The sequence below is a fragment of the Trichosurus vulpecula genome, chromosome 7 (assembly GCF_011100635.1).
Source record: "Trichosurus vulpecula isolate mTriVul1 chromosome 7, mTriVul1.pri, whole genome shotgun sequence".
Lineage (NCBI taxonomy): Eukaryota > Metazoa > Chordata > Mammalia > Diprotodontia > Phalangeridae > Trichosurus > Trichosurus vulpecula.
The window spans coordinates 107,643,839-107,654,270 of NC_050579.1; the positions used below are offsets into that span (position 1 = coordinate 107,643,839).

At 40.6% G+C, this 10,432-nt stretch overlaps 1 protein-coding gene across 2 annotated transcripts in view; it reads right to left on the reverse strand.

The window, feature by feature from the left end:
• Nucleotides 1-6,224, reverse strand: part of TAB2 (TGF-beta activated kinase 1 (MAP3K7) binding protein 2) — a 113,726-nt gene extending 107,502 nt beyond the window's left edge. The window contains exon 1 of one of the 2 annotated variants that reach the window (XM_036767105.1): nucleotides 5,844-6,224. The gene's annotated coding sequence lies outside the window, so the exon portion shown is untranslated. The remainder of the gene's footprint in view (nucleotides 1-5,843) is intronic. The other variant, XM_036767106.1, reaches the window with a different exon arrangement.
• Nucleotides 6,225-10,432: the final 4,208 nt, after the last annotated feature.

Sequence of the window (10,432 nt, forward strand, 5' to 3'; positions counted from 1 at the left end):
AAACTATGCTTAAAAATTATCTTATAACATGAAAATCATGGTACTTAAAGTACAGAAATTTCTCACAGGGAAACTTAAAACATCAAATGAATGTTGAAAAGTATATTCTGAGTAAATTGCTAAGGCCTAATAGAAGCTGAATAGTCTTCAAGAAGACTGGTCTTTATTGATTACAAAGACCACAGAAACTTATCAAAGAATAAGAAAAAGCTGACTTTACTAAGGTATAATATAAACATTTTGAAAAAGTTGGTTTTTTTTAAAGGATGAAGAGGAATTCTCTTTCCTTTGAAAATTTTTCCCTTCCCAAAATATGCCAATGTTCCTTAGAAATCAAAGCAATATAAGTATATGCTATAATACTGACACAGATGGAACACTAATTAAGTATACTTATTCAATAATGCCAGGACAAACCTCTAGTTCAAATGAAGTTCCTATTAGAGATAGAAATATGTTGCAAAATATCCAGTCCATGTTTGAGAATTATGACCCAAAATCATGCATTACTGTTTTTTTTGGGGGCTATTTTTACTTCTAAAGGCTATGACTACTTGTTAATCACCACCTCAGAATGGTTTACTGCACACCAATTCAAGCGCAAGGGATTGACCTCCCCATCTTCACCTAGGATATTTTTCAAAGCAAAAATACTTTAGGGGGGAAAATGCACTAATAAAGCTTTCCATGGCTTCATGAATATACATATTCATCATAGCTGTGTAAAACATAGACAGACATAAAACAGGCACAAATAGATTTCAAAATGATAACACATAGCATGACATCTTAACCTGGCTTTAAAATGCAAGAGATTCTTGAGAGCTTAAAATTACAAAAGGGCTTTCTACTCTTTTGTAAATGCTCCTCTGAATCAAGGGGTAGAAAAACCACTGAACTGAACTCATGAAAAACAGTTAGTGCTTAATAAATATTTATCTACCAAGCGACCTAGGTTCAATGTATTAAAGAGTTCACCCAAAAATTGCTGTGTGAAAGACGGCCACTTAATTTTTACCCCACTCTTACCATGAGAATGTTACTTATTCCTAAATAGTCTAATAAAAAGGCTGACAAATTATATAATAGGTGGGAACTCCTCAGAATAATTACAGTGTTATAATTAGCATTATTCTAATGCACCCTTTTTCCTTAAGTTATATGACCTGAAGAATACCCCCTTTAATTGAAAATTAAACTTTTTATTAATATTAGTCCTTCTATCATACTAGAGTTATAAAAGCATCTCCAGAGAGGTCACTAAATTCCAAAAATCAAGTTACAGTGAAAATGCTTGCTCCAATTTGTCAAGTAGAAATCCCTACTAATTCATATTGTCTAGTTTTCACTGTAAAATAATTCACAATCACAATCATATTCATAAAGATTGTCAAGTGATTCTTAAAACTAGGAAAAACTGGATTATGTAAAATATAGTTTTAGTTCTTTGAATATTAGTAACCCATGTTCAGTATGTTTTGTAACTTTTTGAAGACTACAATATTTGATTAATTATGATAGCATATTCTCTGATGGTGTTAGATACACTCTATCCCTGATCACTGTAATTTTTTTCATATTAAAGTTTAAATTAAGTATAACAAAGCTGCTTAAAAAAAACAATACTTATTTAGCATCGTCAGGGAATAAGATGCTCGACGTAAGTGAATTTTCAGAAAAATTTGAAATGCTAACAAAGTGTTAAAAAATAAAGTGTTAAAACTTTATTCTAGCCATTTTTTCATGAAAATATTTCTAAATTTCTAAAAAATATTACTTTGTTTCCTGTATTCTGAAACAGAAGATCATATAATATTTTGTGGTTGACTCATGGTCACTAGTTGGAATAGCCATTATTATGCTATATGATAATACCATTCTGGGTTTGCTTTATAGTTTTCTATTTCTTCCTTGGCTGTCAGGCTGTCAGCCATCACTTCTACTGTCAATGTACCTGATTCACAGGCCTTCCACCTCCTTTCTAGGTCATTGCTTCTAATCTGCTATTATCTGGCTGAGGAATCAGATAACCAAGCTTGCGAAGAGCTATTAAATAAAAATCAGTAAGGCTTCTGAGTGCTAGAGGTCCAATGCAAATAGCATGGGCCCTAGAACAAGGGGTTTGTGATAGTACTTTCATGCTGGAGGTTGAAATTAATTGGGGATATTACTGTACTTGCTGTTTTAGGGGAAGGACCTTAAAATTAAAAAAAAAATTGATTTCTAAATTCTTAGGGTTTGTTGTCCTAATAATCATTTAAGTAGAGAGGGCCCCAAAAGAAAAAGCATCCTGATGGTTAAAATCTTGTCTCTTAAGCTTATTAATTGGCTAAGTCACTTAACTTTATGTGCCCTTTCCTCATCTGTAAAATAGAAAATAATAATAGCTGTGACACCAACCTCACAAGGACTATACTGCAGATCAAATGAGATACTGAATCAAGGAACACTAAATATAGCACTTAATGTCCTATAAAAAATGCCAGCTATTATCATGCTCATCATCACTATAAGAAATGTAATCAATACAAGATTCCAGAGTACTTAAATTTTCATTTTAGCTGCTTATTACTGAGTAAATATCCTTGAAGTAATATCACCATAAATGAAAAAATGAATGCAAAAATACTTTGCAAATATAACCCACAGTGGCAAATCAAAACGAAGATATTTGTATTGAATACACACATATTACACAACTCCAGCATCTTTCTGAATCCTTATCAATGAATTGTTCTGTAACTATGTCCCACAGGGAAATTGAGAAACCATAAAATGTGCTCTAGAACCAGTTTCCTTTGTGTGTCCCTTTCAATATTACAAATGGGGGGCGGTTTCCCCCTTTAACTGCTATAATTTCTCTTATCTTACAACCGATCTATTTTAGACAGTCCCAAACCTTAGATGAATAACAATTCTGATGATAATCTGTTCATTTTAGAAAAGTGAAACAAAGTAAAAGTATTTTGTTCTGCTCTCCTCAGAAATCTGCATTGAGGGGCAAGGAGAAGATAAAGAGAGTGGTTAAGGGAGTCATGGTAACCAGGGCCAGGTAGAGATGTACTGGAATGAAAAAGATCCACAACACTGGTTCAATATGCCCAATTCACGCATATCAACTCTCTGGACAGTTTTTAAAACATACAACCATGGAAAATTTCCTTCAGACTTCTATAACAAAGCAAAATCTCTACTCTAAATTACCAGGCTTTGTTTTCCTAAGTTATGTTCTTGCACATCAAAGAAATCAAACTCTCTGGCAAACACTTTAATTCATAATCGAAAATGCTATACTTCCTCTTTATCACTTCAAACATACCCTGGACACTTTTTTTTCCCCAATAAAGGATACCACATCCTGCAAATAGACTATTTTGCCAGTAAGAGGCCATGTATAATAAATAGATGTCTTCCCACCCTAAACACTCCTGTTAGGAAAAAGGTAATTTTGCTTTTTCAACTCTCCCTGAAGGCCAGAGAAAGCATTTTTGATAAATCATAAGGACTAACTATGCTAAGTATGATATGCCACTACAAAAGAATACCTTAAATCAACATAATTAGGTAAGAAATACTAGAAACACCAGTGAACATCTGTTTTCCACTGATAACTGAATTTGCCTACTCAGTTTGACGTACAATTTAAAATTTTCTTCATTTCGCCATATATAATCACTATAGGAAAACCCTACAAAAACTTAAGATATGACTGACAGTAATGTGGGCTAGTTTCCTCCAAGTGAGGATCAAATATAAGTATCACTTCAATGGAATGCCAATAATTATAACTGATATTCAGTCTTTTGAAAACTGGGTGTCAGACAAAAATCGGACCATTTGTCAAGTCAGTGCAGGAACTACAACAAGCTGATTCACAAGAGTTTCAAAATACCATTCGTGGCTGCTCTGGTAGTTGTTCAAAGTATCTTTTGGAAGATGCTTTTTAACCTTAAATTATTCTAAACATTTGAGGGGAAAAAATGAAATAAAGAAACACATAAAGACTATATAACTAATATGATCACCATACCCAAGTCTCATTTTGATCCTTAAGTATTCTAAACTTAAATATAGCATAACCTGTAAAAACTGATTAGATGAAAAGAAATACCTCAATCGAGTTCTGAATCACTGGAATTTTTGCTCTATTTCCTGTTAATACACTGATAGCATCAACATTCAACACATTCTGTCTGTACAAGTTTAAAAAGAACTTTTCTATGATCCTGCAAGACTAAATTTATAGCTAATTCAGTCTGCAGTTCATCTACCTGACACTGCTCCATTATGTTTAGTTATCAAATGCTCAGCCAAAAGCTTGTAAAATGAAAATAAAATGAGCTCAAAACTAACAAGTGGTTTATAAAAGACGACATCTCAGGTGCTATTTAGAACTGAATTTTTAAAATGCAAGTTTACAAGGAAAATCTTACTTTACAAATGTAAAATGTTTTCAATTTTCTATGTTGACAATTCCTTGACAGTGTAAAACACATATTTAACAATGGTAATAAGTGAAAATACAACACAAAAGCCTTATTCCAGTCGGCTGCACGTCAAGTTTGAAATTGCCTAAGACTGATCAATACTTTCTTTTATATGAATTTGTTAAAATGAGTTTCCTTTATGAAAAATGAATGAATCTGACCGTGATAGTATTTCTTCGAAAAGAGACAAAATGGATGCAAAATGAGATTACTTATGGTATTGTTAAGGTCATTACCTGTTCGTGACCAAGTTCTTTTCGACGAATAAAAAGTACAGAAAATCTTCTAATTAGAACCGGGACCTCATGAGTACGGGGGTGAAGGTAGGGGGGCGGTAGGACCGGGGAAGCTGCAAACTCCCTCTACTACAAACCTCTCTTATCTGAAACATTTGAAGAATTTCTCCACAACAATTAAGTTGACTTGAAGAATGGAAACCCTAACATCTCAAATATACTATATATGGAATCGAACAAGACCAAACACATAAATACACAAACTCACACTGTCTCTGACACTTTGGTATACAATCGGTCGGATGAACCCCAGAGCATGGACAACAAAACCACGCACCTGTCACCTGCAGGAACATAATAAGCTACTCCCTCTCCACCCCATCCTCCCCCCCAACCCCCCACCAAACAAACACACGTCCCATCCACCTCAGCCAGGATCTATAGCTGATGGGACAGAGGCAGAGAAAGGGGAATGATTAAAAAAAACAAACCAAAAAATCCTCCGGGAAGGCACAGAGACCCCTTTAAAATGGGCGTCATTAAAATGGATGGAGAGGAAGCAAGGACCGGTATCTCCCACTCCTCTCAAGTACCCCAGCCCCCCTCCCCCAGTCCAAAGTCTTCCTTCCCCAGAGCAGCGCCCCCAGATAAGTTTTCTTTCCCCACCCCCCCACCCCACCCCCATTTCAATCACTAGCACACACAAGAGACACTTTCACACACGGCTAAGGGGCGGATCGAGGGCAATGGGGCAGCAGCAGGAGCAGCAGCAGCAACAGGAGCCCTCCCCCACCTTGGGGCTCTCCCCGGTGCTGGGCTCCAAGGAACCCCCCGGGCGGGCTCGACGCTCCCCGCCCCCCCCCCCGTCCCCCGCTGGACGTCCTCGGGCTCGGGAAGACCCTCTCTCCACCTTGCCACAGCGGGGGGGAGGGGGGAGAAGGGAGAGGGGGTGTGGAAGGGGAACGCGAGAGGAAGCAGCAGGCGCCCCAGGCGCACGGGCCTGCAGAGCCCGGGGAAGCTCCTGCCAGCCGGGGCCCGAGGGAGGTGCGGGCAGCTGAGGGGAGAAGGGGGGAGGAATCCGGGGGAGCCCCGCAAAGGCCCGGCGGCGCGCTCCGCTCACCCTTCGCCGTCGTCGCCGCGGCCGCTGCCGCCGCCGCCTCTCCCACCAGGGCAGCCGTCTCCGTCGCCGTCTCCGTCTCAGTCTCCGCAGCCGCCTCCGCCGCGGCCGCCGCCAGCGCCGCCGCCGCCTCCTATTCCACCCGGCAGGGGGGACACCTCAGCGCTCCCTCCCTGCTCAGCCCCCTCCGATCTGCTGCCGCCGCCGCCGCTTCTCGTGGCCGAGGGGGAGGGGAGACGAGGAGAGGGGGTCGGGCTGGGTCGCCCCGCCGGCGGCAGCAGCAGCAGCAGCAGGTCGAAGGCGATGGGGTGGGTGGGTGGCGGCGCCGCTCCCCGATCCTCTCCGCTCAGCTCGGACTTGCTCGGCCTCCCTCCCTCTTCCCCCACCCCCCCGCTCACGCTCCAGCCCTCCCCCCACCCCCCCAGCGCTCTCGCTCGCTCTCGTTCTCTTCGCCAGCAAAGTCCAAACCAAAATACTGTCACACAATATGGCGGCCCGAGCAGCGGGCAAACACCGCGAGATTTCGGCTCCCCCGACCCCCCCCCCCCCCTTCACACACACATCCACACACACCCCTCCAGTCCTTTCCCCTCCCTCCAGCCAGCCGGGAAGGCGGGGGCTGAGCCGACGGAGGAGGGATGCTCTTACTCTGCCACCTTCTCATCTTCATCTTCTCCTCTCTCTCTCTCTCTCTCTCTCTCTCTCTCTCTCTCTCTCTCTCTCTCTCTCTCTCTCGCTCTCTCTCTCTCGCTCGCTCTCTCTCTCTCCCTCCCTCCCTCCCTCCCTCTCTCTCCCCCTCTCTGCCACTCTCTCTCTCTCCCAATCTCTTCCACCACTATCCCTCTCTCCCTGTCTCCCGCTCTCGTCCTCTCTCTCTTCCTCACTCGTTCTTTTCTCCCCCCCTCTCTGTCACTCTCATTCTCTCTCTCTCTCTCTCTCTCTCTCTCTCTCTCTCTCTCTCTCTCTCCCTCTCTCTCCCCCCCACCACTTTTCCCTTCTCTCTTCCTCTCGTTCTCTCCCACTTACTTTCCCCCTCTTTCCCTCCACTCACTTTCCCTCTTTCATTCCCTTTCTCTCTCTCCGTCAATCTATCTCCCCCCACTTTCCCTCTTTCTCTTTCTCTCCCCCCACTTTTCCTCCCCCTTTCTCGCAACCCTTTCTCTCTCTTCCCTCTCTCCCTTTATTTCCTCCCTCTCCCCTTCCCTCTCTTTCTCTCCCCTTCTCTCTCTTTTTGCCTGTGTTTTTCTCTTTCTTCCTCTCTCATATACAAACACATACACACCTCAGCCTAATCTAAAGTGAGAAGGTGATTCCAGGACAACCCTAAACCCCTACAACTAAGGGGAGATAATCAAGCAGAACACAGCCAGGGTTTGATTTAAACTGAAGAAAGAAAGAGACCTTCCTCTAACCCCCTTTCCATGTCCATTTCCCCACGCCACAGAGGAGTTTGTCTTGTTCCTAAGAAGGAAGTGTTGGAGCAACTGGGTGGAAGGTTAGAGAGCTGAGTACCAGAGATGCGCTCTTGAGTTCGCTCTCTTCCTCTCGGTGTCTAAGTCTTACACACACACACACACACACACACACACACACACACACAAAGTCTTACACACACACACACACACACACACACACACACACAGTCTTACACACACACACGGAAGGAGGGGGAAGGGAGATAGGAAGTCCTAGTAGTAGGGGAGATGCTGCTGTTGCTACTTCTGGTGAACTCTACTTCTCTGTGCTCTTGCCTTAGGCACTGAGAAGAGGGGGAGGGGTAGGTGGTGAGGGGAAAAAGGAGGAGGGAGCATAGTGGAAAGGAAGGAACAAGAGATGCTGAAACTGCTGCTGTTCTCTCCTTCTAACTTTGGTTTCTGTGTGGAACCAACCATGGAGGGGGATGGGAAATGATGCCTTGTGGTTGCTTGAGATGCAAGACATTTCGATTAAGTGGTGGGACAAAGGACTCAACTCCCTCAGATCAGCAAGGGGGAGATGAAGCTCTACTGGTTGTGAAAGAACAAGGCATAACAGGGGCATGTCACAGCAAATGAGTATTTTTTTTGGCAGTCTAGGAAATTATAAGTGAGAGGACCTAGTTTACTGACCTTGGATCTACCCCAAAGTAACAGCTTTTAAGAATTTCAAAAAGAGTTGGATACTCAGTGTTTTCAAGCCTTTAAAAAATTAATCTTAATGTTGTTTATGTTGTTAGGTTTTTTATTTTACTTTAATTGTCCATTCCTAGAAGTCCTAGGAGCAGAGCCAGAAACATTTAAATGTTGTTGTGAGGTGGGAGTGGGGCATAATTCAAGCCTTTCCTATTTCCCCCAAAAGGGGAACATCTATTTAGTTTCCTTCAATAAATGGACTATCATCCAAAAATTTCTTACAATTTGGGGTATTTATTTGAAATTGTAGTGGTCTGACAAAATTCCAAAACAGTATTGTAGTACTGTACCCTTATCAAAAATGTCCAGGTCCACAACAGGTTCTTCCTTCAAAAACTTCTTAATATTTACCCCTCTGACAGTTCTGGAAGACAAGATTATTTTCTTCCTTGTAATTACAGTCTAATTAATCTAGATCCAGTGAGAATTTTAATATTTGATACTATCTTTAAAGTTGTGAGGTTTTCTCTTCCCTATTCCTCTTTAAAAGATACTAAAAAATCAGTAAGTTAAATCAACAAGCATTTATTAAGTGCCTATTATTTGCTAGGCATTGTGCTAAGCACTGGTCTGAAATCCTATGTAATGTCACCCAATTTAGGTCCTGAACATACTTTAAAGACCATTTGTGCATTTAATTTTTTTTTCAGAATCTTTCTTCTTTTAGAGTTGAAATTTTGATATATATTTCCACTATGAGAGGCAGCATGTGGTAGATAGGGCAGAGACCAGAGTCAGATAGACTCAGTGGGAGTCCTGCCTCTGACATATAGTGACCTTATGACTCTGGGCAAGTCATATCTCAGTGCCCCAGATTGGTGATCTTGAGAATAAAGAAAATTGGGATTTCTTTAAAAGTGGAGATTTTATATTTTGCTTCATCTACTGGTAAATGGAAAAATGATTAAAATGTAAACTTCTCAGATGATCTCTGCAAAAACTATTATATTAATTTGAAGATAATTGCTTGATTAAGTAATTTTAAATGATAATTAAATTGTTAAACAGACAACATTTGAGAACTCTGCAAGACCCTCTTCCTGTAGAAGATGAAATATATTTATATGAAAATGGTTCTTTACAAAAATTAGCAAGGAGGATTACTAAGTAACAGTATGATGTATGGTCAAATGCACTGAACTTGAAGAGGAGGATCTGGGTTTGAATATAGATCTATGACCTTGGGAAAGCACTTCCCTTCTCAAGGCCTGGATTTCCTCATTCATAAAAAGAGGAAGTTGGACTATGTGACTACCAAGGACCAGAGTAACTCTAAGTCAATCCTATGATACCCCTATGATGATAGAGTCCTGGTGACTCTACCTTCTTGGTCTCAGTGACATTTCTTCTTTTCCTTTCTCATTGTCATCATCACCTCAAAATGTGATACTAGCACATTCAGCTATCCTACTCAAAATTGGATAGATCACCAATCATAAACTATTCCCTCTTCATATTTTCTATAGCGTTTTATTTGGGCCTTTCTTTTGCATTTATCACATTCTACCTTGAATTTAGTTGTATACGATCTTGTCTCTTCTGTTAGACTATAAGCTTATTGAGGGTAGAAATTATGGTAAGATGAGCTTGAGAAACAGAAGGGTCCTGGCAATCCTTTTTACTATTTTTCTCGTCCTCAATATCTAGCACAGTGTTTTATAAATGCTTGCCAAGTTTGTTGTTGAACTTAAATTTATTTAATTCAATTTAATATTTTAATGCACCTACTATATATAAGGCACTTCAGAGTATACTGGTAGGAACACACTCCTGCATCCAAATTGGAGGGCCTTATATTCCAAAAAGTTCCTCCACCCTCCAAATGGAGACATATTAGGACAAATGTCTATTTGTCCTCTACTGCAGGGCTCAACTACAGACTTAAGATTCGATAAGGGAAGTTATAGAACAGTTTTAGGAAGTCAGGGCTTCCTTCCTTTGCCACAGATTTCTAGGTGACCTTAGCAAGTGACTTTACTTAAACTCAAATCTTTTGATTTCTCCATTTGCAATTTAATTAAATTCAACTCAATTAGCTTTTTTTTTTTTAAAAAAACATTTTCTAGGTTCTAGGCACTGTACTAAGCACTATGTGTTTAAAGCAAAAAAAAAATAGTCTTTGATCTCACAGATTTTACATTCTAATGAGGGAAATAACATATAAAGATTTAGGTGCATACAAGATATATAGAGAGCATATGAAGGTAATCTGAAAGGGGAAGACATTAGCAGCTGAGGAGACCAGGAACATAAATAATAGGGTTAACATGCAAACATGTCCTCAAGGTCCTCAAAGTTTAAGGTCCTCAGGGACCTTAAAATCTAATAGAGAAGACAATACTCAAAAGGAAGCAGAAAAGTTGGGGAGGCCAGGGGATATGTTTGTGAAGTCAAAACCGACCAAAGTAGCTGATGGAAAAT